Source organism: Pelodiscus sinensis, chromosome 1, assembly GCF_049634645.1.
Source record: "Pelodiscus sinensis isolate JC-2024 chromosome 1, ASM4963464v1, whole genome shotgun sequence".
Taxonomy (NCBI): Eukaryota; Metazoa; Chordata; order Testudines; family Trionychidae; genus Pelodiscus; species Pelodiscus sinensis.
The window spans coordinates 237742121-237767446 of NC_134711.1; the positions used below are offsets into that span (position 1 = coordinate 237742121).

At 40.8% G+C, this 25326-nt stretch overlaps 1 protein-coding gene across 16 annotated transcripts in view; it reads right to left on the minus strand.

Annotated features, from left to right (window-relative positions):
• MCF2L (MCF.2 cell line derived transforming sequence like) overlaps positions 1-25326 on the minus strand; it is a 248239-nt gene that overhangs the window by 117760 nt on the left and 105153 nt on the right. The window contains exon 1 of one of the 16 annotated variants that reach the window (XM_075917712.1): positions 14067-14326. The exons of the other annotated variants lie outside the window; for them this stretch is intronic. The gene's annotated coding sequence lies outside the window, so the exon portion shown is untranslated. Of the gene's footprint in view, positions 1-14066; positions 14327-25326 lie in introns of those variants that run through there. 16 annotated transcript variants of the gene reach the window in all.

Consider the following 25326-nt stretch of genomic DNA (forward strand, 5'->3'; position numbering starts at 1 on the left):
GACTAACTCAGCTACCCCCTGAAACTTCTATTTCAATCATTTTTAGTTTGTGTCTAGTCAGTTTCCTTTTCTGGTTCTCCTGCACTAGAAAGATTCAGTCAAGTTACATAGCATACACAAACGTTTAAATTCAATTCATATTAAGCGTAGTAAAAATCTTTAAATTATCTCTTTAAATGGAAAGAAACCTAAACTGGAGGCCAAAAATTCAGAATAGATGTTTTGATAAAAAGGAAAATGCCTATAAAATACCCAAACTGTAGACAGAATAGTTACGGTGGGCATGATCCTTCCCATTGGTTCATCCTCATGCCAGTATCCCTCCTGACATCAGTAGGACTAAAGGCAGGAACAAGGGTGCTGAATTGGGACCAGTATTTGTAAGGCAAGAATGAAATGGTATTAATGAACTAACTTTTTATAACAAAGTTAAAAAATGGAGACAATTTTTAGTAACTCACTGAAGTCAATTTTCAGAAGCCTCACAGTGGATTTTAAAGCATATCAGTGAAAAATGAATGAAGCAAAAATAAAAAAGTCCCTTTAAAACAGAGGACCAACAACTTAAGAAAGGGCATCTCAAGAAATACCAGGCCATAGGAGGAAGGATGGTCTTGTGGTTAAATCATAGGACTGTATCAGCCTGTCTTGTTTCTATTCTTGCCTCTGCTACATGTGCACTGTGAATTTCCCAAGGTCACACATCCTCTTTGTATTGCAGCAACCTCATCTATAAAATGATAATACTTACCTACTGTACTTCTTGTGGGTGTTTTGGAAAATAATGTTTCTGTACACTGAGCTCTTCAGGTGGAAAGCATTATAAAGCCAAAAAAAAAATCCATCGATTCTTGCACAGATGTGCTAGAGCACAGTTCTATGAATGACCAAGACAAGCCTCACTATTGGTAAAAAGACAGAAAATGTCTAAAACTGAATTATGAAGAAAGATTTTTGTAGTAAGTTTGACACTTGGGGTTATAACTGCCATGTCCATTCCATATTGATAAGTGAAATGGGTGTTCTAAAATGGAAAAGGCCAAAAGGAACTGATTTAGACAATTGTTTGAATGGGTAATCTGACGTTATTTTAAATGTTTTGTCAGGCCTTCCTGATGCATCTACACCCTCCTGTGAAAACACTGTAATAAGCCACCAGAATGGAGGCCTAAATGCAACAGAAAGCAAAGGCAAAGTTAGACAGAAATCTATGATGAATAGTTCAAAGCACTTTAGATTAGAGGACTACCACAGACTGTATTATAGATTATTATATGGGTAAAAATAGAAAACTGTCCTCTGTAGAGTAGCAAATCACAGCTCTTCCCATTTTACATTGAAAAGCGCAATCCTGTCCCACAGTTTTGCAAATTATTTAAAAAAAAATAAATAAAAAACAAACAAAAAAAACCTAGCGCAAAACAACCTGAAAATATCAGTCTAACTGGCTTAGATTAAAACAGAAGAACTGCAGATAAACTACACTGCAGCACTTCCTTCCCATTTAAAAGAAAAAGAACACAAAGCTCCTCTCACTAGAAGGACAGAGTTACAAATGTGAAGTCATTTAGCAGTGCAAAGTAGTAATAAAAATGAATATCATCATGTCAAAATTCTACCTCCACAAACTGCCTCAGGTTTTCGGTACAGCAACAGGACCAAGCCTGAGCTATTAGCATAGGAACTAGATTTTTGCTACTACCCAGTAACATCCATGGTTTCGCCAATTAGCATAAAAGCTCTGCTCCAAAGATCTATTCCAGCAGGAGACCAAACACATAAAATATGATAAAATGTCGGGGGACATGTCCCCCGACATTTTATCATAGTCCCAGAGACTGCAAAGGGCCCAGGATTTCACTTCTGGAGATCTTATCCAGATGGTCAGGTACTTTCCCACTACAAATACAGCATCAATCCTAGTCTTGCAAGGGAGTCCAAGAGCTTTTGTCTTATTTTCATGTTAATTAAAATGGTATGGGATGTAAAAAGAAACACCCAGTTGTTCAGCTCATAGATTTTTACAGCAACGAGAGGTCTCGCCATGATACATTCCATCTAGCTATAATACCTATAAATTCAAAAAGCAGTGATGATAGAGATTGTCAAAAGAATCAGCTTTAGAGTAGCTCTGGGCTGTAGATCAGATCCCTAATTCTAGATATTTATTTGCTAAGCCTATATTTCAGAAGCCACTAAATACAGAACTGACTGGGTGACTGAATATAATCAAAAGTGCTGAATGCACTCCCTGCTGTCATAACACAGCCCTTATAGTGCCCACTGATTTTCAAAAACATATGCTTCTGCAAAAGTTAATCCTGCAAAGGATAAACATAAGTTTATCAAAGGGATCAGGAAGTGGAAAATTACATCACAGAAGGGATATTTAGCAACCCAGTCTTTCCCATATTGTTAAAAAAAGGTAGGCAAGGGAAGTGAGGTAGAGACCAGATTTTCAAATGAGGTCAGCACCCAATAGCTCCTAGTGCACTCAGATGTTGGGTGAAATGGGACCTGTTGTGTGCTGAACTCATTTGAAGGTTTGACTACTTCAAGTAGATGCCTAAACAAGGTCTGACATCTTGAAAATCATGCCCTCATTTCCAGCACTAAATGCTTTTGGAAAACTATCCCTAGACATTTAGGCCTATCGAAACCTAGGCGTCTGTTACGAATGAAGTGTGGAAGCAAAGATCATTTGTAGCAGAATTAAAAACCTTTACATATTCCCACCTGTAGCTAGAACAATGAAGATTTGAAAAAAGAATTAAGGATGTTTACCTCAGAATTCATCTGAGAGTAGCCGTGTTAGTCTGTAACTTTAAAAACAACGAGAAGTTCTGTAGCACTTCGGAGTCCAACAAATAGAATTATATCATGGGCTTTCGAGGGTAAAACCCACTTCATCAGATGAGTTGGAGTATACAAAATATTTAAAAGCAGCTACCTGTCAGTTATAGGACCAGTGTTACATGATGCTAATTGAGTCAAGCTGTATGTGTCCCATTCATAGCTTTTGATGTGTAAATGAGAATATTAAAGGTTGGGGAATTTGCTATTGTAGTGCATTAACCAGTTAATATCTTTATTCAATCCCAAGTTGATAGTGTCAAATTTGTGAAAAAGTACAGAGGCCTTTGTACTAAAATAAAGCAAGCTCAGATTCTTTGCAGATAAGAGAAAGTTCAACTTTAATATGAGAAAGCAAAATCTTTTCTTACAACACAACTGAACAAGGAGGAGAGACTATAAATGGCTCTTTAGATAATCTTACACAAGCTGTTTTCCCTTATTTAGGGTCAGATAGTATTCCGATTGAAAGGGAATTGGATCAGGCTCTTTGGAGTCAGTAGCACTATACTGTGGTATTTTACTATATATGGACTTGAAAGCCAACTTGATTCTGCTTGATTTTTTTTTTAAAACATACAGGTTCTTACACACAACTCTGTGGATACCATTATGATCCTTCTATAATAATTGAAAAAACTGTCAATATTTTGGGTTGACTTTTCTCTCTTTAAAACTAAAAGAAAAAAAAAGAAAAAAACTGAATCTCCAGCTGTTCCCCCCCCACCCACATCACCATTAATCAATTTCTTTGTGTTGTCTTGAAAGTGGGGGACTAGATCCAATTAACCAGTTAAGACACTGAGGGAACTCTCTCCTAAAATCTGGTGGTGTGTTTTTTGTTTTTGTTTTTTTAAACCGAAACAGACTATTGCTCATTTCAGAAATTCTCTTTGCAGGTCTTGATATTTGTTAGCTCCACAAATAAAGCAAGTTAAGAAAATGTAACATCCCTGTGGTGGGAAAAACACCTCAGAAGCCTAACACTGTAGCATTTAATTTCAGAAAGGGAAACTACACAAAAATGAGGAAGTTAGTTAAACAGAAATTAAAAGGTACAGTGACAAAAGTAAAAGCCCTGCCAGCTGCATAGAAACTTTTCAAAGACCCCATAGTTGAGGCCCAATTTAAATATATATCCCAAATTAAAAACATAGTAAGAGAACCAAAGAAGTGCCACTGTGGCTTAACAACCAAGTAAAATAAACAGTGAGGCTACGGATACACTGCCTTCTTTTTTTCCCCAGAAGAGGATATGTAAATTGCACTCGCATTTGCATATCTTCTTCCGATTCTTTTTGTAGAAGAGGTTTTGCCAATAAAAAGCCCCGTGCAGACGGGGTCATTTGTCGGAAAAAAAACCCTCTTTTGCAAGATCCTGTAAAAGCTCGATTTTTGAGGAACAAATGATCTTGCGAAAGAGGGATTTTTCCAACAAATGGCCCTATCTACATGGGGCATTTTATCAGCAAAACCTCTTCCACAAAAAGACACAGAAGAAAATATGCAAATGCGAGCGTGATTTGCATACCCTCTTCTGCACAAAAACAGCAGTGTAACCATAGCCTGAGAGATAAAAAGGCATCATTTAAAAAGTGGAAGTTAAATCTTAGTGAGGAAAATAGAAAGGACCATAAACCCTGTCAATTAAGTATAAAAATAATAAGAAAAGCCAAAAAGGAGCTTGAAAAACAGATAGCCCAAAAAAAAAAAAAAAAAAAAAAAAAAAAAGGAATAGCAAAATGTTTTTTAAGTATATCAGAAGCAAGAAGCCTGCTAAACAACCAGTGGGGCTCCTGGACAATCGAGATGCCAACGGTGTACTCAAAGATTATAAAGTCATTGCAGAGAAACTAAATGCATTCTTTTAAAGGGAGATATGATAAAGGTATATAAAATCATGACTGATGTGGAAAAAGCGAATAAGGAAAATTATTTACTTGTTCCCATAATATAAGTACTAGGGGTCCCCAAATGAAATGAATAGGCAGCAGCTTTAAAAGAAAAACAAGGAAGTTTTCCTTTACACAGTGCATGATTGGCCTGTGGAACTCATTGCCAGAGGAGGTTGTGAAGACCAGGACTTTAACAGGGTTCAAGAAAGAACTAGATACATTCACAGAGATTAAATCCATCAATGGCTATTAGCCAGGATGGGTAGCAATGGTGTCCCTAGCCTCAAAGAGGCTGGTAATGGGTGATGGGAGAGGGACTGCTTGACTATTTCCTGTTCTGACCTGTCCAACACATTATCAATAAACTACAGCCTATATTGGAACAGGATACCATACTCAAAGAGGCTCTGGGAGACAGACCCATAGTCTCATATAGACAACCACCTAACCTCAAGATGATTCTTACCAACCACCACAGGACATACCACACTAATACCAACCCTGGTACCTTCCCTTGCAACAAACCCCGTTGCCAGCTTTGTCCACATACTCATTCTGCTGATACCATTATTGGACCTAACCAAGTAAGTTATAAGATCAAGAACACATATTCCTGCGCATCCAGAAATATAATCTATGCTATCATGTGCCGAAAGTGTCCGTCTGCTATGTACATTGGACAAACATCTCAGACACTTCGCCAAAGGATTAATGCCCACAAAACAGATATCAGACAAGATCACAAAGAGAAAACAGTTTCTTGCCACTTTAACCAGAAAGGACACTCTCTAAATGACTTAGCCACCTGCATTCTGCTACAAAGACCTTTTACATCTGCACTTGAAAGGGAATCCTCTGAACTGTCATTCATGTTAAAATTCGACACTTATCACCAAGGACTTAACAAGACTTTGAACTTTCTCACCCATTACCAAGACAGTTTCCCCAATTATCACCTGTAATACCATTAACTCACAAACATCCCACTCTCCCTACCTTTAATATCAGCAATTCACAGACACTTACCTTCCTTCCTCCCCCTTCCCACCCCCCCGCATCCCCCTTCTGTTCTGCAATGTGATTTGTCCTTTTCATATTTGTTCATTTTTTTTTTTTAATTGTATCCTTTGGTATATATGGTTGTGACTACTTTCTTCCACTATTTGATCTGAGGAAGTGGGTCTGGCCCACGAAAGCTCATCATCTAATAAACCATCTTGTTAGTCTTTAAAGTGCTACATTGTCCTGCATTTTGCTTCAACTACCCCAGACTAACACGGCTACATTTCTATCAGTATTATTGGTCACTTTCAGCAGACAGGATACTGGGCTAGATGGACCTTTGATCTGACCCTGTATGGCCCTTTCTTATGTTCTTAAGAAGTTCTTTTGAACCATTAGGCCCATATGCATCAGAAGTTTCTCTTTTAACCCTTGACCATTCCTGGTGTAACTGTGTGCTCTTTGGTACCATGTTGAACTGTTTCACAGTTTTAGTATTAACCTGATCAGCAGTCCACAATTTATTCAATAGAAATGAACTTTTATTCAATTAACATTCAGTTACACTTGGAGCTGGGCAAAATTTTTAGGATGAATGTATTATGTAATGAATAAATGCAGTTTTTGTCAACCAAAACTAATTTGTGTGTGTGTCTCAGTTTTGGTAATTCCTAAATGGCCAAAGGAAGAGGTGGTAATGCTGCCCCCCCAAGTCCTTGCATAACATGTAGCCCATTGGTTAGGACACACATTAAGTATGTGCGAAACCCATTTTCAAATCCCTGCTATGGAAGAGACCTGAAATGAACTTTGATTCAGCAAAAACCGATAAACCTTTTGGATTGGATTCAACACAAACCACTTTTTTTTTTCTTCCAAACTGTCACCAAATCTACAAATCAATTAGTCAGTACCTCTAGTTCCACTGAAATCTACAATTCTATTGTTGGACAAGCAACTAAATAACCAATTCCCCAAGACTTTTACCATAATGTGACTTTTCCATTGGAAGTAGTGTGTGAAGTGCCATGAGAAAGAAAGCAGTAAGTTATATAAAACTGCACCGTCAGAAATAGATTGTTTCTGCTACACTGAAGTCAGGTTATGGCATGTACGCTTAAAAACAATGCTTCATCTTCCTGAACATTCCATCAAATTAGCAAGATTATATACCTGAAAATAAGTATCTTTAAACTCCAGCTTCAAAGGAAAACAAATAGCCTTGTCAGTGCAAATTCAGCATTAGGTGTCTGATGCATAGCTGAATCATTTAAATATTTAAAGTCTTATTTTTGAAACTAGACAATTGATTGAGGCTTACTGTTAGGAGACAGCTCATATTTCTCCACCCATTCAGGAGAGACAGGTTCCTCTTAGAGCCACGATGAATAAAACAGATCGTAACATTCTGAGTTTTGAATAATTTTCTCCAAAAACGTCACTTCCATGCTATTAATCCTACCCTGAATATTGGCATATTGGATATATAGATTCTAATGTATTTCACATTAAGAAACATCACAATTTCATCCCTCCGAACAGGCTGGGTTTCAGAGAACCGTCCTGCTTTGACCCCCAAAACCCATCACGGTTCAAGAAAATCATGTCCCTTGGAGCTGACTGGGCCTGGCTTCTTGCTTTGGGCATCTCAACTTGGCTTTTGATGCAGGGACCTTGAGTGTCGAATGGCACTGACACCTGATGCACAGGGTCACAGCACCACTCGTTCACACTGAATTAGTGTGGTACTGTGTGTGCCGGAGGCCAAGTTGAAATACCCAGAGGGGGAAGCCAAGCCCAGCCAAACTTGTGGGAAAAGAACTGCCCACCCCTGCAGGGTGAGCTCACGCTGCAACTTCCCCATGTGTGTCTCTCCCCAGCCCCAGCAGTAGGTCCTTTAGCCACTTAAGAGTTTAGAGCAGTGATCGCCAACCTTTTAAAGTACAAGATCACTTTTCGAATTTAAGTGTAATCCAGGATCTACCTCAAACCCAAATACCTTTGTCCCCTTTCCTCTGTGCTCCTTCTCCAAGGCCCTGCCCCTGCTCGCTCCATTCTTCCGCCCTTTCATCAGGCAGGGACAGAGGATTGGGGCACAGGCTCCAGTCCTGGGCTAAGGGATTTGGAAGGTGAGAAGGTTCTGAGCTGAGCCTGGGGCAGGGAGTTGGGGTGGGGGTGGGGGTTCAGGGTACAAGCTCTGTAAGGGAGTTTGGGTCTAAGAGGGCTAAGGCAGGGGCTTGGGGTGTAGGAGGGAGTTCATACCTGGGACAGAGATTCAGGATGCAGGCTACAGCTGGATACTGTTTCCCACAGGTGGCTCCTGTGTGGTGCTGCAGTGGGGCTACGGCAAGCTCACCCCTGCCCTGGCCCTGCACCACTCTCAAAAGCAGCCAGAAAACTCCCTCCATCCCAAACCCTGTTGTGCTCCCCTCTGTGGAGATAGACTACACTACAGGGTGGGAGAGGAAAACAGCTCCAAGGCAAAGGGTAGGAGATGCTCAAGGCGGGGGGAGAAGGGGGGGGGGGGGAAGAGGGAGAGGAGCAGCTGAAGTGCTGCACTTGATAGCCTCTCAGCCAAACCAATCAAGATCACCTGTCAGAGGCTCCAAGATCTACCTGTAGATCCCAATCTACTGGTTGGTGACCACTGGTTTAGAAGTATACAATTAAAGGCCTGATAACAGAAGGGAAGGATGTACTTTATGAAGGGTGAAACGGCCTGCTACTGGGGGCAGTAATCTTGTAAAATTGTACAAGCTAATCTAAGTCTTGTCTTGTCCTGTCAATTTTGGAAAGAAAGTAAACCCAGGTTGCTAGACGAAGTGGTATTGGGAATTCAGTAAGTGCCATTCCTTCCCTTATAAGCTTGAGCATGGTGATTGCTTTACTGCTTCAACAGCTTTTACAGGACTACTTTTGGTCAGTAAAAACTGTGTGACACTTTTCAAAGCATGGGGGTGCTAGTCCTTGTGCATTGGATGAGCTGTAATTTGGGCAATTACATTATGGCCACCCAAGTTCTGGATTCCCATTTCAACAGAATATGGAATTTTCATCATCTTCATTGCTGTGAGATAGTATTATGGCATGTGCAGTTATACTGCAGCCTACCTTCTTCTCTTCCCTAAGCACTCGCTTCCCACCCCCACACATTGGGGACCTGCAGACCTTCATAGCTAAAAGCACAGACTGCTATATGTTTAGCTAAAGAGCTGGGCTCTATAGATGGGGCTTCAACAAGATCATATCCTCTGCAGATCAGCACAGGGGGTGGACCTCCCTTTATGTATTCTTTTAGTTTTTTAACAATTTTAAAAGCAAACCTGAATAGCTCAATATTCATTCAGCTATATGATGTTCAAGTTTATTTTTAATCCATATATAACATACATTATTATGTAACCTTGTTTTAAAAAATGTCATCCTTTTAACATCCTCATTGAAATGCAGATCTCTCTAAAGGGAAGGGTGATCTCGAGAGACAGCACTGACAGTCGTTCTGCTGAGCAGCAACAGCAGTAACTTCAGCATATTAGGTAAGCAACGAAGATAGGAAGATTGAAGATAAAGTGTTAATGCTCTTAGTGACTAAACACTAAAATGAACCAAACACTTACCCTTCCACTCCAGACCTAGCAGCCAACGAGACACTAAGCTTCAGTTATATCATTTAAACAATTCCCACCAAATGGGAGATTTAAATTCTTGTTAATTTGTCCTCCCTCAGAGAAGAGCAGGAGAACCAGTTGAGTCCATATGTTAAACACACAGCTTAATTCCTAAAAACAACTGTACCAGCAATAAAACCACATTCCAGGGGCAAGCACTTGTAATGCATGTAATGAAGAAGAAGAAGAAAAAAAAGACAGCACAGTGGCAGACTACTCCACCTGCTCTGCTCACACTATCTAGGGCTTCCTGTCCCATGAGCACAAGGCATTTTTCTAAAAAGAACTCTTCATCTGATTCTTCATTAAAATCATAAATGTAGGCTTTGGCAAGAAACATGCACAGCATCATCATAGTCATCTTTTGTACAAGGAGATTACTCACTGATCATTCTTGCAAACAATTTGCTGACGTGCATTTTGATGGAGGTGCGCCAGTACAGCAGCACCCAAGGCAGCAAGTCAGACACTCACTGTTTTGATATTTCCAGTGATGAAATGTCTTGATAGTGTCAGTAGCCAACTCAAGTTTTGGATTCTTCCAAATGATTCTCTAAGGGTTTCTAATACTAACACTTGAAATTAGCATTAAAACCATTTTAAAAATGCTTGTCTATGTTTTACTGTTTTTCTTTGTGACACTGAGCACCAAATACTGGAGCATTAGCTTCACTAAATGCTTTCATCTCCAGGCAAGTGGGTGTTGCACCTTTGAAGCGCTATTTGAGTCAGGATTTCTCTTTTCCTTAGGATCCACAATTTTACATTCCTAGAGCAGATGTGATCACCTCATCTCAAAAAAGATCTCCTGGCATTGGAAGAAGTTCAGAAAAGGGCAACAAAAATTATCAGGGGCTTGGAATGAATGCCATATGAGGAGAGATTAATAAGACTGGGAGTTTTCAGCTTGGAAAAGAGGAGATATGCTAGATGTCTATAAAATTATGACTGGTATCAAGACACTAAAAGACAAGTTATTCGCTTGTTCCAATATCATAAGAATTAGGGGTCACCCAATGAACTTAACAGGGAACAGGGTTGTGTGTGTGTGTGGGGGGGGGTTTAAAAGAAGCATTTCTTCACAGAAATAAGTCAACCTGTGGAACTCCTTGCCAAAGGATGTTGTGAAGGCCACGGCTTAATAAAATTCATGGGAAGAAATGTCCATCAATAGTTATCAGCCAGGATGGACAGGAATAATATCCCTAGTGTCGGTCAGAAGCTAGGAATGAGTGACAGGGGATGGATCACTCAATGATTATCTGTTCAGTTCATTCTCTGCTGCATCTGGCATTGGCTAATGTTGGAAGATAAGATGTCTAGGTGGACCTTTGGTCTGACCTTATATGACTGTTCTTGAAGACACTTTCAGATGCTCCCTCTGCTGTTCCAAGTAATGGTAGTTACTGCAAACGTGAGATGACAGCAGGAATTCTTGATCATTTCATAGAGTATTATGAAGTCAAACGTACATCATCATGTATAGTAGCTGCAGTATGTCAGAGACAGACCTGTGCTCAAAACCTTCACAACAATCCAGCATAGTGAAACCGATTCATGAAAGATGCAGGTTTGAAGCAAAAAGAAATTGCATATCAAGAGATTAGAAATCATTCATTCATTCATTCTCCTTGAATGGTTGGGAGAGAGGAAACATTGATTATGTAGACCTCATAGTCAGTTATCTACATCCGTACTATAACTTCAGATTTCTCAGGACTTCCATCCCAAAATTAGTTAATAAAAGCTGAAACATTAAAGAAACAGACAATTTTTTAAACAATTATTACAGTGTATATGCACATACACAGCATATAGTAGTAAAATCATTCCTGAAGTGTTCATTCTAATTTTAGCTGTCTCAGCTTATTATTCTAAATACACTAGTGACTTTATAATTGTATTTGACAGTCACATATGACAAATACATGTCTAGAGAAGCAAGAGGGACATGTTCCTAGAAAAAGCATGATGGACTAAACAGAAGATTGTTCCAAGTGCTTAAATGAGAAAAATGTAATGTGACCTAAATGTGTCTGATTTAGTACTTTATCAAACAGGCCAATGTGGATTGAATGGAATATTACACTTTTCTAACTCACTGTCTGTCATCAGATTTAAGACTCAAACTTTGTTTGAGTCTTAATTTCTGCTTTCTGACTAAAATGAGAATGAAAAGAAAATTCTAGTACCTCAACTACTATTGTATTAAGATTTGAGAAGAGCCTTATCAAATGATAGGGGTTTGTTGTACTGAGATTTAAACAAACAAAAAAACCCCACCACATCGGTCTCTGAAACTTGAGGTAATTACACAGTTTACCTTTAAAAATATGCTCAAAATGTTCTTTTCCAGACTAACACCCCAACACTATTTCCTTGTTAAATATGCCCAGCATCAACACTCCTTTCCTCAAGAAAAACAACGGGAAAACACATTCCTTCCAAGCATGCCCTGAAAGACAGCATCAAGTTTTGCAGGGCCAGTTGTGGCGGGGAAGGCAAGTTTCAAAATTCCTGAAAACTCCTTGTCCAGCTTCCTTAAGCAACTTGCTGGGTTGGGTGCCTAGGAGGATCTCAGCTGCTAGGTGGCCTCAGAAGGCACACATGGTAAAGATTATCAGAACTGGTCAGGAATTTTCTGTTGGGATGATTTTCTGATGGAAAATCCCAAGGGATTAGTTCCCTGCCAAATTTCAAGTTCCAACAACATTGCAGCTAAGGTATGAGGTTAAAAAAACGAAGTACATCCTTATTTACAACAGCAGATGCATTGGTTTTCTATTCTCTTTCCCTACTGAAAATTGCTAAACCATTTAAACTCAAATTAAAACACCTGAACAAAATCACTCATGCTCCTGGATTAAGAAAAAAACATGAAAAAGCAGTAGTCTGTTAAATACAAACAACAGATATAAATCATGTGTGCAACCTAAATGACAGGTATTTTTTCCTACAAAACTGTACAAAAATACATTAATAAGATATAGTAAAATTAAATAATCTAAATCTGCCTTAATTACCTTAAAGATTAAAAACATCAATACAACAAATGGAAGAAAAAACAATAGAAGCGTGTGGTGTAGACCTAGATAAAGCAAATGAAGATTTATTTTGAAAAAGCAAAGAAAGAGAAAATATTCAAAATGTCACAATCAGATAAGTTCAGAAAATATTTCTGAAAGAAAACTAGTAAACAAATTGTTTTCTGAAGTCTGTTCATGACTCTCTGGGGTTGCGTCCTCACATTAAGCGCTCATGGCTTAGCAGCATCTTCACCAGGCAGGCCCTCCCAGAGGGATGACAAATTCCACATAACTACAATATGAGGGCTCTGACCATGACCAGGCCACCCCTCACTCTACTGAATCTCTCACTCAAAGAAAGAGAAATGTTTTGTTCTGCTTTGTTTTCTCTCTATGATAAAGCCCCTAGTTCACTCAAAATGCTGAGCTCTAGCAGAAGAGAATGATTCAGTCTCCACTCTTCAACATGTGGTCTATGTTCTGTGGCATGTACCAGTAACTGGAACATATCCATTTTTATTCCCAGTTACCCCTTGCTGTCGGCTTTGCCTTACCTACAGCTTCTAGGGCTTTATACTAATTTCAGGTACATAGGAATGTAGTCTCTCTCCTGGCCTAGATCCCTTCATGCTGTCTGGCTATGAGAGAGGGCCCCGTAATAAATTATCTGCCTGGCTCTCAAAGGAGATGCAGGAGGCTGCAACTCTAATCTCAGGCAGCCTGCCCCTTGGTCCTATCTAAGGGTCTGATATGGTCCCCACTATTATAGCATCTGAACGCTTCACAAGTTTTACTGTTATCCTCACAACATCTCCCGCCCCCCCCCCCGAAGAACTGCATTAAATACTAATTTATTTAACAGAGACTTCCCCAAACCCACACATTAAAGCTGTAGGCAAAGCAGGGAATTACATCCAATTTTCCTGAAACCTAGTGCCTTAATCTCCCGACAAACCTTCTGCTCCATCCGCTCATGTCATTGTGCTCCCTCCATTGCCTTGCTACCAGGGAAAACAACATGGCCCCCCTCTGCATTTTAACTTTACTCACAAGTAAAAGAGGTCAATATGCCTCTCCCCCCAATCCTGTCCAAGCCTGCTTAATCTTCATTGCTCCCCTTCACAGACCCTGGGTCCCAGAGCTCCTTCCATAAGGTGCCATGGAGACAGCTTCCCTTTCCTTCCAGCTATCTGTGGAATGATCCCATCCCACATGGATCTCAGGGAGGGATGATCTGGGCCATAATGAAGAAGCTCACAATATGTTGCTGCACATCTGAGATCAATACAGAGCCCTGGAAAGTGCTAGTCAAAGCTGCCTGCTAACATGTTTACATTTTGTCCAACTTTAAGCAAGCCCTAATGAAGGAGGGAGCTCAGTGATGATGTGCAGAAACTCGTGCCATTATTTAGCACTTAATTCAAATGCATAGATTTAAATGTATACACCACTGTGAAGGCTGGGCTGGATAGCTACAGTTCATAAAATTATCTTAATCCACATAAAATCTACATCCTAAATATACAGCCAGTTCTTAGAGACAACTCCCCCCAACACACACAAATACCAAAAGTTCCACCTCACGATTAATCCTCCCAGACTCTTAATTCTTCTAGTCTTACCTTTAAATATTTCTTCCTTCCTTCCTATGCAGTGTGCCTTGTAGTATGTTCCTCCATACCCGGTGCAGTAATAGGAATGGATACTGATGAACACAGTGCAGCAGAAGCTCACACATGGATAATTTAATTAATTATTCTAAACCGAGAAGCCACCCCTTATGCATACCAGTTTCATTTAAATAATGACGTTTCAAAAGCAGCAACTCTGGAATGTAAATGCCAGCCCAGCAAGTTACAGCCCTTCTCTCTGGTATTCCTCAACAACAATCATGCATACCAAATAATAGAAAGCAGAACTGGACATGTGAATTGAACAAGCAGAATAAGGAAGCAATTTATGGATGTCACTATTTCCACAAAACATGCTTTTCAGTTTTGCAGTGAATTGCAGCTGCACTATTTATAGCCAACAATGTCTCCATGTATCATTTACCTCCCAGAGAAATAAATTTTTGTGGAAATTTTTTAATTAAGGAATTTTAAAAAATAATATATTTTTGTTTGAGCCTCCAGTTTTAGAATGACAAATGCACCCTGTAAATGAAACTCTCTTCCCCCTTCCCTTTCCTTATTGCATAGGGCTTTTCATAGAGATCAGAACCAAAATAAATATTTGTCAGAGTGAAAATTACAGCTTAAGCAGTGATGTCTAAAGGAGAGCAGAATGGCTCTCCAAGATAACATCTCCTTCCTGCAAGCTATAAGTGGTTATAATTGTCATAATAATGTTCTAAATGCATCTCTACAAAAACTTGTTTCTTGCAACAAGTGCAAAACAATGTAATTCATAATGTGATATATTATGTAATACATCTAAGACTAAAAAGATACATTGAAGATTTACATATACATAATCCCTCACTACTCCGACAGTATATTTATACACTATTGTGCATGCTGAAAATTCAAGAATTCAATTTCTTCTGCCTTTACTACTCTATCCCACATCACATGTTCCTCTATACTATCATTTGCCAGAGTTACTGGGTAATACATAATTTCTATGCAATTAAGTCAGCAGGAAAAAATGGAAAACAAATAAAGTGGGACACACCTGCGCTTTTCTTCAGGAGGAGCCACAATTCTGCAATATCTTTGTAAAGCAAGGAGATCAGACTTAAGGTCATATTGCCACAAGTCAATTTAGAGCAACGCAGCTTCGTAGACAGTGACCTATTTATCTGTAAGCCTGTCTTCAGAACACAAAGCAAGCATAAAATTCCATCTTTCAGTCAAAGCCAAGCTCCGTGGGATACAATACCTTTCTTCAAATTACATGCAAAGCAAGTGTGCCTTTCAACCCGATCAGAGCTCTGGCAAAGGGTTAGCTGTTTACTGGCTATTTATCAGTTTCAAGTCTTATTTTATAAAGAACTGGCATGGATTACCCTCAGTTTATTTACTTAGAGTGTGAACACATTCACTGTTTAAATACTATCAAGAACGTGTTAAAAATTTAAGCTCTCAGTGTTGCATGTCAAAAACCTCCCTGTAGGAGCCCTACATTTAACAAATGGTCAAGTCTCAAGTAAAGCGATCTTTTTTCCCTCCCCAACACAAGGAAATATATTGTCCAACACACAGCTGTCTTCCCCAAAGACTATTCTGATTAGCAAATCTCTTGGAATTTAACTGGGCATTTCATAGTAGGGAGATCTCACCCTTGCATCTGACTGAAATAGATCAGAATATTTTGCCTGACAGTAAGGCCCTCCTCCCCCATCCCTCATAAACCATGTGTTCTTTATGAAGATTTGTACCACTTTTGGTGGATTTACATAGGGGCTATTCTCTAAAAAAATAACCCTATTTTACTTACAAAGTCATATTGGTCAAAATGTACCCTGAGGCTTTTTTTTAAGTCAATTTTTAAGAAAATCAGTCTCGATCGGTTATTTTTGTATGACCTTTCACACAGTAACATTTAGCCGTCTTGCTCTACCTTTAAGGTAATTGCTGAAGGATAGATGATCAGTTAATTAATGGTCTCAAGATTATTTAGCAGCAATCCAGCCTCACTAATACGGAGACTAAGAAGATAAAGGAGAGTGGCAGCAACAGCAATTAGCTGTCCTATATGAAAATTCATAGCCCCCCTTTCCCCCCCACCCATGCTGTTATAAGAGCTCTTTTCCAACAAGACAGCGCAAAAGGGGAAAAAAGAATAGTGGGGATAAAGAGCGCGAGTTGGTTATATCTGCTTACAATGATCCATTTTCATGGGGCAAGGTTCAGTTATACATTCAACAATCCATACTATCAAACAATTTTACATAACCAGAATCAGCAGAAAACAAGTGACCAGTGGAATACATGAGATATTTCAACTGCTTACCTGAAAAAAGTGTTTTACAGGTCTGCCTACTACACATCCATCCTCAATGAGGCAGAAATACTTGTTTTCAAAGCCACTTACCATGTATGAAAATACTCATATTTTAAATATAAATATTAGACAGGCTGGTACAGTACACTGCCTTAAAATACATCAGAGTAATTAAACTAAAGAAATTCAGGTAATTCATTCTTAGCATTCACTATTATTCTTTTTGGGTATGTAAGGATTCACAATGTAGCTGGATCCTAGAGAACTTTTTTTTTTTTTTAAATTACAGTTGGACTAAAAAATGGACTGCTCCCTAAAAATACTTTAACTGCTCTAGATCTTATGCAATACTCAAGAACTATTACAATTTTTGACTTCCAAAGTGTCCGCCATCTGCAAACTCAAAGGATCATACTGTGAAACGGTTAAATACTATCTCAATTTTAGAAATGTGGAAGCTGAACCAATGAGATTTAAGTGAGTTGTTCTGTGTCTCAAAATACATGTGTGGCAGTCAGGAACAGAGCCCAGATCTCGACTCACATTCTTATGCCTCAGCCATGAGACCCCAACTCTCTCTTGAAGAGTAACAGATTGCTCCAGATTGTCACCTGGTATCACCTGCATGGCTTGTTGAGAGCAGTCTGTACAGAGGATCAAGACCTTGAATTCCAATCCTCAGACAGCATCTGTAATTAAAATTATCCTATTTATAACTTTTGCAGTACAAAGTGATCCCAGGCAGAGCTATTTCTCTTCCCTATTAGGATATCAAAATAGTATTTTGGAAATAAATTCCATTAATCTTAAAATACACACATGCTGCTGTTTTTTCCTTATTTAACAGCACAAAGTCACTCCGATGCAGCAGCTAGCGTGAACTCAGCACTATATCTGGTTGATCAGACAACTATTAACAGCTATGAGAGTCAACCATTTAACCCAGTAGTCTTCAAATTGTGGGGCTCACCCCTCTCTAGGAGCACACAACAGGGTATGGGCAAGCCCCCACAGCAGAGATAGCTGCCCAGACCATTCCTCATGAAAAGTGGGGAGTGACAGCCCCCCAGCTTTGCTCCTATCCTTGCCCCCAATTCCACTTCTGCCCCCGCACCACCTCAGTCTTAGCACTTGGACTGAGGCTCCACTCCTGGCCCCACACGTGCCTTCTCTCCCCCACCAGCTGTGGCCTTCAGCTCCCATCGTCGTCCCCTCCTTCAGAGCTGTGGCCTCATTCTGAGCCCTGACTCCAGAAAGAGGAGGTGCAAGGACAGGTAAGAAGGGACATAACGTGACAAGTTTGGGGACCACTGGTATGAAGCTCCTTGCAGAGCATGCTGGAAATGCAGCCCTCATAAAACGTATTTAACTACGGAGAAAGGGTAAGATTCTTTTCAAATTAAGTGGCGGAAAGACAGGGACTGCCTTTAAAAACATTTGTGGGAAACCAGGCAAAATAAAGTGGAAGAGGGGACTAAGCCACTGCCATAAAAGCAGAGATAGGAATCCTCCTACATAAACATTTCAGTAAGATAACAATCAGAAATATACAACCTGACACACTGGCATAGTTAAATCTAAGAATTTCTTAAACAAATAAAAAAACAACCCCCAAAACCTATACTGTGTGGTCAAGATAGAGATGAAGTGTAATAATTTATGTAGATTAGAACGGCTTTTTCCTGCATCCTGTTACATTGTAAGAAAGGCAGACACATAGCTCATCACACACACAAGGATTTCAAAGTACAGGGATTTCCCTGCAGATGAGGCGATACAAATTTCTATCTGCACAGGACTCTAAATATTCTGTCGTCATCTGAGATATTTATTTCTATCAGCAGATAGAAATCCGTATCCACTCACTGAATGGCAGGTCCTGGGAACCACAGTAACCAAAGGAAAGAACATGGTACCCCAGGTCCCAGGAGCCAGCACCTTGCATTAGTAGCAACTCTTAGCTCTGTAACTCTTAGCTCTGTAACCTGTGTCACATGTCAGGGATTGTACAGCCCCACTGGGGGTAAGACTGGGACCCCCAGCCTCGGATAGCCGCATGGCCAGGAGAAGCTGCCAACATGGGACATTAACTCCTCAGAGTGGCAGCACCAGGTTCTTCTCTGGCTACTGCAGTGCCTGGGAGAAGAGCCCTGTCATTCAGTGGATACCAAATTCTATCCGCAGATTGAAATGTGCGTCCACACAGGGCTCTAAGAGTATCAATAGGATGGTAAGTAGGATCCTTGTAAATTTCAGAATATTTAGTTCTGTATAACTTGTACCTCCAGATCAGTGGCACATCCATGGGTACCCGCATGGCCCCACAGTACGCTAACATCTTTATGGCTGACTTAGAACAACGTTTCTTCAGATCCTATCCCCTTTTACTCCTCCTTTACTTACGCTACATCGATGACATCTTATGATCTGGACCCATGGTCAAGCAACACTGGACGCATTCCAGAGACTAACAACCTACACCCCACCACCAATCTCAGTCTAGACCATTCAACACGAGAGATCCATTTCCTGGACACCACAGTACAAATCACGAATGGAAAATTAAATACCACTCTACAGAAAACCCACTGACTGCTACACTTACCTACATGCCTGTAACATCCATCCAGGACACACCATACAATCCATCGTCTATAGTCAAGCCCTTAGGTACAACTGCCTCTGCTCTAATTCCACTGACAGAGACCAGAAACTTCAAGAGCTCTACCGAGCATTTATAAATTTCAATTACCCACCGGGGAAATAAAAAAAACAAATTGAAAGAGCCAGACAAATACCCAGAAACCATCTACTTCAAGATGGGCCCAAGAAAACCAACAATAGAACACCACCTGCCATCACCTATAGCCCCCAACTTAAACCCCTCCAACGTATTATCAATAACCTACAACGTATACTGGAACAGGATACTACACTCCGAGAGGCTCTGGGGGACAGACCCATAGTCTCCTATAGACAACCTAACCTCAGGAAGATTCTTACCAACAACCACAGGACATGCACATTAATACCAACCCTAGAGCTTTCCCTTGCAACAAACCCCCTTGGCCAACTTTGTCCACATATTTACTCTGGTGACACCATCACTGGACCTAACCATGTCAGTTATATGATCAAGAACACATATTCCTGCTCATCCAGAAATATAATTTATGCCATCATGTGCCAACAGTGTCCTTCTGCTATGTATATTGGACAGACTTCTCAGACACTTCGCCAAATTAGTACCCACAAATCAGACATCTTCACAAGGAAAAACCAGTTGCTTTTCATTTCAGCCTACCTGGACATAGTCTTAATGACCTTACTACTTGCATCTTACTTCAAAGAGACTTTAACACCAGATTACAGAGAGAAACTTCAGAACTGCCTTTCATGCTTAAATTTGACACTTTACGAATGGGCCTCAACAAAGATGCTAATTACCTTAACCATGACAAAGATGGCTTCCCACTTATCACCCCGATTAGCCATTCATTGACTCAAATAGCTATTCTCTCCCTTTTACCCCACTTTCTGTGCTAAATTTGATTTGTCAGTTTAATAATATGTTCACTTTTTTCCCCACTGTATTCCTTTGGTATATAGGGTCATGGCAATTCTCTTCCAGAATATGATCTGAGGAAGTGGGTCTGGCCCACGAAAGCTCATCTTGTTAGTCTTGAAAGTGCTACAAAGTTTTTCCTTTTGTTTTAGTTCTGTAGAAGTCTTCAGTTATATGTACAATTGTTGTGGGAAGGAGCCAGCCAGAAGCATGAGGGGGATTCCAAAGCAGATGCATTTTAAGATGTTATTTGTGTCTGTCCACTTCCCATTGTGTGTTTCAGAAGGAAAAACAAAACAAAACCAACCACCATCGGCCTGGTACAAAACCTAATGCATTTCTGTCCTTTGTAGAAATAGAAATGGAAGAGTCAAACTTACAGGGCAAAGATTGCAGTATGTGAATGCATACATGTCAGTTACCAGGCTCTTCTTGAAGCAAACAGAAAAGTCCATAAAGAAATGCAGCACCAATAGCCCAAGAGATTCCAGAAGAAAGAGATACACACATCCGTACAAAAACATTTATATTCTGTTAAACATTTTACCCCAAGTATCCTCTGCCTCCAGATCAATCTCACTCCAAGGCTACGTATAAACTACACCCCTCTGTCAGCAAAGGGATGTAAATTAGACATATCGAAAGTGCAAATTAAGCAGGGATTTAAATATCCCGCCCTTCATTTGCATAATGGTGGCTGGCGCTTTTCTCAAAATGGGGCTTTTCTAAAAAAGCGGCAGTTTAGATGGCACATTTTCGATAGAAATGCCCCTTTTCGAGAGATCCTGTACTCTGAGGATCTTTTGTAATGGGGCATTTCTGTCAAAAATGCCCTGTCTAAACTGCTGGGTTTTTTCAAAAAGCCCCGTTTCGAAAAAAAAGCAGCGTCTACCATTATGCAAATGAAGCACAGGACATTTAAATCCCTGCTTCATTTGCGCTTTCATTATGTCTAATTTACATATTTTTGCCAACAGAGGGGTGTAGTTTAGAAGTAGCTCAAAGGAAGGGTTCAAAATTCACCACAGTTACATTACTGAAGAAATGGAAATGGGGCTTAATAAAGAGGTATGGTATGTCAAGGAAGGGAGAAGATTTTGTGGTTTTGTCATTTTTAAAGAAGTACAACTAAAAGCCCTAAGATGTTGGCTACCAGATCAGGAGCCTGCTTATATCAAGGCCCCTAAGTCTCAACTGACCATTGTAAAATATGTAACAGGAACCAATCTGGCTTACCTGTGTGTTAGTGTTAATAGAGTTACAAACATGAGCTTCAGAGTTAGTCTGTACTAGGAAAAACTTAAAAAACAACAAATAGTCTAGTAGCACCTTAAATAAATAAAATATGTAAATGGTATCATGAGCTTTCGCGGGCACAACCCACTTCTTTGGATGATTTTCATGTTTAGACGAATGAAACGCCTGTATGGTGCAACATGCATTAATCTCATTTACAATGCTTGTTATAAGGAAATATGTGAGTGTTTGCTCTGTAACTGCAAATCACTGGACAGAAGCATTAAGAAGCATGTCATACTAGTTTTCAACAAGAGATGTTATCTCTTGCCTAACAAAGGCACTAGATGAACCATTGTGGAACAAGACAAAGGTTTTATGATCAATTCCCCCTCAGCCCTTCTCCCCTTCCTTGCCCAACAGCTGAATTTACAATTGGAAAGCAGGAAGGAGAAAGGAATACGAAGCCCTAAAAAGGGGGAACTGTATCTTGTGTGCTACTTGGACACTGAGGGACAAGGATTGCTAAGCATAAGTAAAAGATTCCCAGGGTTGTGTTAGTCCTAAAGAGCATAGAGAGTAGTGGTCTCCAACCTTTTTATGCCCAAGATCGCTCTCTGAATTTAAGGACAGGTGAAAATTTACCCTGTTCCTTCCCTGCGGGGAGATAGGGTGCTGGCTGTGAGGGGGGTCAGTGCAGAAGCCTGGGGTGTGGGAAGAGCTATGGGTTGCTGGCTCCGGGAGAGGATCAGGCTGGGACAAGGAACTAGGGAGCAGGCTATGGGAAGTGGTTGGCCTGCAGCTTCCCACCGCGCAGCACTTATCACCGGCAGCTCTTGGTTGGCAACAGCCAGGCTGAGACAGGCTCCCTGCTTCCCTAGTCACACACTGCTCCTTGTGGCTCTGGGGGTGAGGGTGGGGTGGTATGTGGCTCTGAGCTTCCCCCTCTGCCAGCACCAGCCCCTCAATACCCATTGATCACAGTGCTTTGAGACAAGAGAAGCATGCCGAGACACCTTCCCTACACTCACCCAGGGCCAGGCTGGCTGCTTCCAGGAGAGGGCTAGTGGCATGGAGCTGTGACAGGCAAAGAGCTTGCTGATCACAATCGACTGGGAGACTCCCTAGGATCGATTAATCAGTGGCCGCTGGCATAGTCCTTGCTTACTGCAGAAGGTTCGATTCCCTTTAGAACTTAAAACTAACTCATACAGGTGTGGCTATGTTTACCTGATTTAAATAACTGTTGTAAATAACGCTTAGTTCCTTGCTTTAGCTAATCAATCTTCTGTTTATTATAGTATTGGCTACAAGCAGTGTCTTAGGTATGAACTGTAAGGTGTCGGGGGTAAGCAACTGGGATTTTTTGGGACTGGGGGTAAGCTGAATGTCACTGTGTTTTTTGGTATAAGGGACCACAAAGGCAGCCTTGTTTAGGTGACAAGATGATTGGATTACTCAAGGAGGTTGTGTGAGACTCCATGGTGAGGCAGTTACAGTGTCTGAGGAGTTTACACTAGAGACTTGGCTGGTGAAATAAGTATAAAACTAACAGCCAATTTGGGGTTTGTGCCCTGCTTCTTAACAGTGTGCATTGAGGATGGTACTAATGCTCTTGAGTCACTAGAGAGCTTGACAGAGGTTACTGACCATAGGAGTCAAGGTCAGCTGCAAAAATACTAATTTATGCCCAAATACTGCCCTTATCGACTATTTGATTACCCAATTCATCTGAATTTAACATCCCTAATGTCCAAACTACATTATCTCTGTCTTGCTGAGCAGGAGAAGTGATAGCAGGAACTGGATACTTTTATGAGAAGGAGGCAGAAGTGGATGGAAGCAGGGTCAACCAATGTCTTAAGTGGTAACCAGAAGTTCAAATAAAGTGGAGACAGATGGGATCCTTCATTGCAGTGGTAACAGGCTAGAAATCCAACTAAAAAGGATCAAAAAGATTTGGCTTTGATATGCAGCTGTGGTGGAAAGAAAGTGGAATGGAATTTAGGAGAAAGAAAGTTCTTAGGCCAGAACAGTAATGGGATGGAACTGGATACGTAAAGAACAACTGACCTGTTTTGTTTTGTTTTCTAAACATGGTAAATAAAGATGTGTTGATTTAAAAAAAGGATGTAACTATTGACATGAACAGTATAAGGAATGCTGATCTATTAAAATACAGGCGTGCAGCTCCCACCTACTCATTTTAATGAACCAAGTCCATCAGATGCGAAAAACCAGCCCTTTCAGTAATACAGCCTTCCTTGGGATGCAAGATTACTCCCTTCACAGCATTTACAGAATAACTAGTAGTCAGGAGATAGAAGGACCTGAAAAATCAGTTTATTAACTTTTCTGCCTCTGCTACCTAGTCATCTGTAAGATGATAGCTATAGGGTTGCCAGATGGTTTCAACAAAAATACCAGACACAGTCGACATTACATCACAATCTACATTACATCTTATTTAGAAAATACCGGATATTTATATTTTCTCAATTTGTTTCCCGAACAGAAAGCTCAAATACTGGACTGTCCAGTTCAAAACTGGACACGTGGCAACCTTAGATGGCTATAGGCCAAATTCCAAGTCTTGCATTGAGTCTGTGATGATCCATATCCAGAACATTCCAGCCTTACTAGGCTTCATGCCTATGGTGTGCTCAGCTAGTCGCATCCAAAACAGGGAGCTCCCTTGCAGCTGTAGAGTGCCCACTTGTCCCTGCACTAGAGTCCAAGATTCCCACTACTGTCACCCCTTGTTGTCCACATGAATTATAAAACTCATGAGATCGGGAGTTTTTCTAAAATGCTATCTCCCCTGCAGAACTCTCATAGCTGCGTAGAAAAGCGTGAAAATGTGAGCCCTAAAGGCTCAAAAACCAGAAGGCAAATAAAAGGAAACCCACATCTTTTTCCTCTCTCAAGCCAGTCTCCATAATTTTAGGACCTGACTCAAGATTTGTGTAGGCCCCTTTTCTATGGGACTAACTTTTACTGGGAGGATTCTTTGTGCTACCATCTAGCCTAGACACAACAACTGCCATGATGCCTTGGGGAAAAGGGGGGAAACTGTTGCTCTCTTTTAGACAGTGCAGGGAGAGAGTTAGAGAGGAGCCAGATTGCTGGCATGGAGCCTTTTCTAGTCCAGGAGCTGCTGCTGAAAGCTAGAGCCAGCTGCTGGGAGCTTGCTGGGGCTTTGATCTAGGAGGCTGCTTCAGGGGCTCTTGGTGTGATTGTCCCTGGATTGGGGACACCCCCCTTGCTGTGCCTGTGACTGAGAAGAGCCTGCATAGAATTAACTGTGACTGTCTGGAAAAGCGCTGCCTGGGATGGAGCACAGAAGACAGACTGACTCTGGGTCCAAAGAGAGGCAGAGTGATCTGCCCAAGGAACCAGAGCTGCTGGACTGCCTTGCCTGGACTGGCTGCCTCGCTTGGACTAACACACATCCAACCTGAACAGTGCTGTCTCCACTCCAGCTGCAGATCTCCAAGCACACCCACGCAAGCATCTGGGACGCTGGCATTCCAGACGAGTGTGCACTCCGGGGTGGGATAAATGGTGGCCATGTAAATGCCAGTTCGACAAGTTTCATTTATTTGTGTACTTTGTTATTTTATTCACTTTTAGTCTGCTAAACCCTGTTTAAGTGGTTAAGTAAAGGTGTGTTAATTCTAATTCAATCAACTAGATCAGGGATGGGCAATAATTTTGGCATGGGGGCCACAATGAACTTTGGTATGTGATCATGGGCTGGCTCCACCTCTTGAAAGGAAAGGGGAAGGGCTGGGGCTAGAGTCTTTGAATTAAAAACACAACAAAGAGCTCACAGCTCCTAGACCTGCGGCTACCGTGTTGCCTGGCAGCTGCCTGGCATTTAAAGAGCTTGTGGGTCTGGCCTTTGCCAGGGTAGTGCCATGATGGGGAGCGGTGAGCTATTTAAATAGGATCCCACTGCCTGAGCCTCTGCCTGGAAATTCAGTGTCTTGGGCAGCAGGATATCAATAGAAAGTGGGCAGGTGCGGTCTGGATCAGGCCCCTGGGTCACATGTTGCCCAGCCCTGACTTAGATGCATATTATTTATAATGGCGGTTTGAAGTTAAATCCAGATTATTATTGGAGTAAATTT